This window comes from Myotis davidii, unplaced genomic scaffold, assembly GCF_000327345.1.
Source record: "Myotis davidii unplaced genomic scaffold, ASM32734v1 scaffold330, whole genome shotgun sequence".
Classification (NCBI taxonomy): domain Eukaryota; kingdom Metazoa; phylum Chordata; class Mammalia; order Chiroptera; family Vespertilionidae; genus Myotis; species Myotis davidii.
Genome location: NW_006283770.1, coordinates 7,771,331 through 7,777,567, shown reverse-complemented (window position 1 = coordinate 7,777,567; position 6,237 = coordinate 7,771,331). Strand labels below are relative to the sequence as shown.

The window sequence follows — 6,237 nt, the reverse complement described above, 5'->3', positions numbered from 1 at the left end:
CCCCTCACCCTGAGACACTTGCGTTTTCAGCCCCTATCTGACACTCTCAGCTGTTCTGTTTTGAATACAGTGCCACCTTGTATTTGCTTTCCAAGCAGTTTCCCAGGGGTCCATTCACTCACCCTCATCGCATTCCTGAGTGGTCGGAGGGAGGGTTTGGGTGTAGTCGGCCCATTTCACTAGTGCAAAGCCAAGTGCCATCCTCACGCCTGGTCCCCAAGGTGGGCCTGAGCAGCACAAGGTCTGGACAGTCATGGCCCTGGCATATGGGGCCTGTAATCTTCTCCATGATGGGTCGCCTCACCCGAAGCCACTGCCTCTGGGGAACCCGTGGAAGGTCTGATCCCAACAGAGTCTCCCAGAGGGACCTTGGGAGGGCAGAGCTGACCTGCCCCCTCCGCTCACTCCCTTCCATGTCTGTTCACTCCCTTCCTCATCTGCTTTCTTTCTCAGCATTTCTCACTCTGTACAGATAGGGACTGCTTTGGAATCTCTTTGCTCTCAAAGGCATCTTTTCTTTGTGGATGCATCAGAGTGTGGGAGTAATTCGGCCCCACAGAAAGGAGTGTTCACTGCCTGATGCCATGTATTAGGTGTAGCCTCTAAGTCAGTGGTTCTCAACTTTCCTAATGCCGCGACCCTTTAATACAGTTCCTCATGTTGTGGTGACCCCCAACCATAAAATTATTTTCGTTGCTACTTCATAATTGTAATTTTGCTACTGTTATGAATCTTAATGTAAATATCTGATATGTGGGATATATTTAGGTGAACCCTGTGAAAGAGTCGTTCGACCCCAAAGGGGTCGTGACCCACAGTTTGAGAACCGCTGCTCTAAGTAGTTTGCCTGTGACTTCTTGAGTTTTCATTTTAGCCAGAATTTGTAATTATTGTTGGAGAGTGAGGATGGGTTGTAGTGGTTGTTAGGGGGGAAAAACCTATCCAGATGAAAGAGGCACAAAGATTTGGGGGTGCTGATAATGTTCTTTCTGTAGCTTGATTTCTGAGTGGTAGTTATGTAACTTAAACTGATAAAATTTATTCAAGCTGTATACTTATGATTTCAAACTTCATTATATGAATCTTACACCTAAAACAAAACAAAACAAAAACTCCTAAGTCACACTGCCCCAGAGTGATCACTGTTCAATCAGTGATTAGACATGTTACAAGCTCCCAGACCACCTGTGTCCTTTCCACCTCCACTTACCAAACATCACAGTGTCCCCTGGTTCTCCTTTCCTCGTGGACACCAATTTTTTCTCTGATATGCATCCTAATTTCATAACATAAGTATCATAAATAACAACCGCTTCCATGCATCCTTAGATACTAAAATGGAGAACCAAGGAATTGCCCCCCGGGTGTCTGCATTCAGGGGGCAGGCAGGCTGTGGGAGATACTTGAGAGGAGAGAGGAAGGGAGGCGGAGAGGAGGGGACTGAAGGAGGGAGAGAGGCAAGGAGGATCAGAAAATCAGTAGTTTCTCTTTTATTTACTCGCCAGCTGGGAACAGGCTTGCTCCTAAGACGCACACTAAGCAACAAAACACTGTTGGAGGAAGCTCCTGGTCTGTGTTCCCTCTGCACAAAGCCGGGGTGGAATCTATTTTCCACAGCAACACAGAGTTAGTATCTGGGACCCACAAATGCTTTCCTGTCAGGTGCACTTGAATCCGGTTCATGCCAGGCCCCTCCCCTCTTTGACCGGCTTTTTGCTTTCATCGAGCTCAGGTCACATCAGAACAGGTTCAAAAATATATGACCCTTGATCATGATCAGAGAGTTAATTACAAGGGACTTAAAGGGTTTAATATCCTTGCCCTAACCAGTTTGGCTCAGTGGAGAGAGTGTCGGCCTGCAGACTGAAAAAAAATCAATAAAATATATTTTTATAAAAATAATTAAAAATATAAATAAATAAAGGGTTTAATATCCACTGGGTTGTTTTTGCTTAAAATGACCTGTGTTTAAAATCTATACTAATGAAAGGATAATATGCTAATTAGACTGGATGTCCTTCCAGACAAAGCCACAGTGCCAGAGGCTGAATCAGGCCAGCAGGGGAGCAGTTAGGGGCATCTGGCTGGCAGGCAGAGGTTGTTAGGGGCAATCAAGCAGGCAAGCAGGCAAGCGGTTAGGTGCCAGCGGTCCACGATTGTGAGAAGGATGTCACTGAAAGAGTCCTGGATTAGTGAGGGTGCAGGCCGGGCTGAGACCTGACCCCCCCCACCCCCCACCGTGCACAAATTTTGTGCACCAGGCCTCTAGTATTTAAATAAAAGCCAAGCAAATAGGAATTGGAATAAAGCACCGACTTGCACCAATAAAGCACCAATAGTTACTAAGATTCCTATTGCGATGGTCTCTGTAAGTGGGTTTTTAGTGGCACCCCTTTGTTCCTGCCCAGGGAGCATCTCCAAATATTTGAATCCGTGTGGATGCAGCCTCCCCATCCTCTCTGCACCACTCAGGGGGGGGGCAAAGGGCCATTACTCCTCCCCATCAGCAGCAGGCAGTGGGCAGATGTGCCTGGCCGGCCTTCCCCAGGGCTCACTCCGGTTCTGCACATACTGGTTCCCTGGGTGGGTGGGCAGCACAGTGTCCCAGGCACGGCAGGGAGAGTCAGGGAGAAGCGGCTCAGCGTGTCCCGGGGAAACCTAGGTTTTCAGGTTCAAAAGCCTCTGAGGAATAGCTAAAAGGAAGGACATCTAAGGAACAGAACGGTGTGGTCTGGAAAGCTTGAGATTGGCCTCATTTAGCTGCTGGAAGAGCAGGAGGCGCATGGGGAGGAGCAATCCTGGCAGGTGGAGGCCCTGTCTAAAGGACTTTTCCTCGAGGGTGTTGAGCCCTGAGTGTGCGCTGCCGAGGCACCCATGCCCAGGTATCCGCCTCGGGCATCGTGCGCTGCTTCTCAGTGCCTGGGCAGACATTCCCCACTGAGGCACCACAGCCCTTTGACTGACTTCCTCTGGGAGAGCTGGGCAGCCTGCTGGGCAGCCAGACCAGGTTGTGGGTCAGGGAAACAGTGTGGACATCCTTGGACAAGCTAACCAACCTCTCCAAGCCTCTGCCTCCTCTCCCATGAAATGACAGTAAATAGATCCATCCTGCAGGGCGAGAGCGGGGGTGCCCTGGAGACGCTTTATCTGACCTCTCTCGCTCGGTGCCTGGTTCTCGGTAGCTGCTCAGAGTTACCTTGTTTCTTTCTTAATTTCCTCTGGATTACTTGTCCCGTTTTATATGCAAGGTAATGATCTTGGGGAAGGTAAGCCACCTCCTGCAGGGTCACACACAGCAAAGGAGTGGCAGCACCCAGTCCTTGAACCTCAAGTCTGCCTGACTCCAGCCCATGTGCTCCCCCTCATTGTGCCCCGGGCCTCCCCCCCCTGCCCCCTGCCTTCGCTGCTCAGCCCCACCTTGGTTCCCCCCTGTCAGTCTGAGGATCGGCCTCCCCGCTGTGGGCCCTGGGTCACGAACTCTCCAGTCTTCAGGCCTCTCCCCTCTCCTGTATGGCTGTTTCCCCACCTGGATGTTGAGTGACTAAATGGACTTCCAGGTAGGGGCCATAGGAAAATCCTTCCAACATTAGGTGCCATTTGAGATGGGAACAGCTGACAAAGGCATCGAGAAGTTGGGGCCGGGGCTGGGGTGGGGTTAGGGGTGGGGATACAGCTGGCTTGTGTTGGAAGCCTTGGGAACAGAAAGGCTGGGGCCGTTTCATCTTTTGATCCCTAGTGGAGCCACCAGACGGTCTGGCGTGTGGCTCAGGGAGGGCTTGCTAAGCAGATAGGAACTTGAAGGCAGCAGCGTCCCCGGCAGACACCCAGTGTGCAGAGCAGTGTGGGGGAGGCTGCCGCCAGGCCCCAGTTGTGAGGGTGTGGTGATGGGGTGATCGTTCTTTACAGAGGGGGACTCTAGCCACAGCCCTGAGCCAGGGCGACGAGCACTCTCTGTGCCACTGGCGGAATCGGGGTTCTGGAGGGTCCAACCCGAGAGGCTAGGCCGGAGCTTCTCAGGGGTCGGGGCGGGGGAACAACCAGCGAGCCAGGATGGGAAGAGAATCCACTGTGTGCTGGGATGGTGTTAGGAGCCGCTGGGCAAGCAGAAAGGCCTCGTGTCCTTGGGCGTATCCTCCAGGAAGGCAGCGTGGCATAAAGGCACAAAACGTGGACTCCGTGGCATCAATCCTTGCACCTCCACTTCCTCACCGTGTCATCTTGGACACGTTTCCACTCTGTGCCTCAATTGTCCTATGTCAAGTTGAGACCGAACTGTAACTTCCTCAGAGATTTTTGGTGAGGATTAAATTAAATGACACATATAAAGCACTTTAGCCCAGTGCCCAACACACAGTACATGCTTAATAAAATGTGTTGTTCCTATTACTGCTACAATTTTATTAGGGGAAATAAGGCATAGGAATGACTATTAAAAGGACGAATGCAGAACCCCAGGATGTGGTACATGCTAAGCTTTCGGTACCTCTTAGAATATATTGGAAAGTGTTACAATGTATCTGAACAAGAGAGCAATGATTTCTACTTGACGTTGGTCATTGTAGTATTCCCAGTGCCCCAGAGCTTGCCTGGGAGGGAGTGGCCCCGGACAAACATTTTAGGTGAATGCTTCCTGAGCCACACTTTCATGCCTGGGGTCTTTGCTCATGCTCTTCCCTCTGTCAGGCATGCTCTTCCCTAAACTCTTCTCTTAGCAAATTTTTTTTCATTCTTTAGGGCACTTCTTCAGACAGGCCTTACCTGAACATTGTCCCTGCTCTTATAATCTAAATTACGACAATGCCTGTATTTCTCTCTCAGACACCTTGTCCTTATAACAGCCTTCATAATTCACAACTAGTCATTTGCTTGTGTTTATTTGTGCAATCTCTGCCTTTTTTGCTGGGTTGTACGCTCCAGGAGTGTGGAACCAGTCTTACCCACAGATCCTCAGGCCCTGCGTGGTGGGTGCCTGCAAGCAGCGGGCACTGAGATCCTGGTTGAATGGGTATCCTGGAATTGTTCCGAGGAAGGAGCGCGGGGGGGGGACAGGGCATGCGTAGCTTTTGCTTCCACACATCTATAAAACTGAGATGAAGACAGCGCTCCTTACCTACTTACCCTACTAGACCAGGTAGTCGCCGGGATCAGATGACACCATTTTGTTACAGCGTTCAGTGGCTTGGAAGGCCTGTATTCTCCTGTTCCCGCATTTCCTCACCCAGCCTCCTGGGAGCTCCTGCTCTGTGCTCAGGGCGGGAAGTCTCCCCCTGTCCCTCGCCACAGTGGGGTGAGGGGCTCCCCACAGATGGGGAGGTTTTCGCCCTCCTCATGTCTCTGGTGCCTGGTACCAGCAGCAGGAACTCAGTATGTGCTGAGGAATGACTGAACGCACTCCTCATGTGGCTGTCGTGGATGAGTGGAATTCATAGGGTGTGAAGGGGTTGAGAGAGAGGAGTCTGTGGTGGTGATGGAGATACGATTGAGCATGGGCTGCTCGTCTGTATTTACACTTTATCCCTCCCAGCCAGTGTATTTTGTGGAGGAAGGTGTACTCGTGGATCCCAGGCATTAGGCCAGATTCTAGCCAGGTGATCATATTGATTTCCTGCCTTGCTGATGGTGCCCACTCTCTGGAACTTCTGTCTTAGTGTGGCCCCCCTTAAAGTGTGGCTGACCTCCCGTCCCCATTCTCTGCATGGCTTCTCCCACCAGCATCTCCTTGGCCTGACCCCACCCTGAGGGAGGCCCCCAAGGCGATCTGGTTAGCCCCTGCCTTTTCACCCAGTGAATCATTGACATCACACTTCTGCCCCCTCCTGGGTTCCATGGCCAGCAGGTCAGGGCTCTTCCAAAGAAAGCTGGCAAATCATATCCCTGGTCTGAGCAGAATCCCACAGGAGGAGCAAGGCGATGGGGCACAGACACGGAGCTGGGGTAGGAGCAGGCACCACTGGCTGTGAGCTTGGGGAGAATGGCTTTGGAAGATGTGTTTCCTCTCAGCCCCTCTCCCTCCCTGTAGAAGTAGCAACCACCCTCGCCTGCTCGCTCACTGGCTCGGAGTGTTAGGCAGGCAGGCGCTGCGCGAGCTTCAAAGCTCTCACTGCCAGGGGAGTGATAGGGAGCCGGCAGAACAAAGGGAAACGGCCAGGAGGCTGGATGCTGGCTAGAGATCAGGCTGCCGAGTGAGAGGAGGTCTGTCGCCAAGTGGCAGAGTTGGTGGCTGAATTCTCGCCACAT

The 6,237-nt window shown here is 51.8% G+C and overlaps 1 protein-coding gene across 6 annotated transcripts in view; it reads left to right on the top strand.

Moving 5' to 3' along the window:
* NAV2 (neuron navigator 2) overlaps positions 1–6,237 on the top strand; it is a 153,945-nt gene that overhangs the window by 90,153 nt on the left and 57,555 nt on the right. The window lies entirely within an intron of this gene.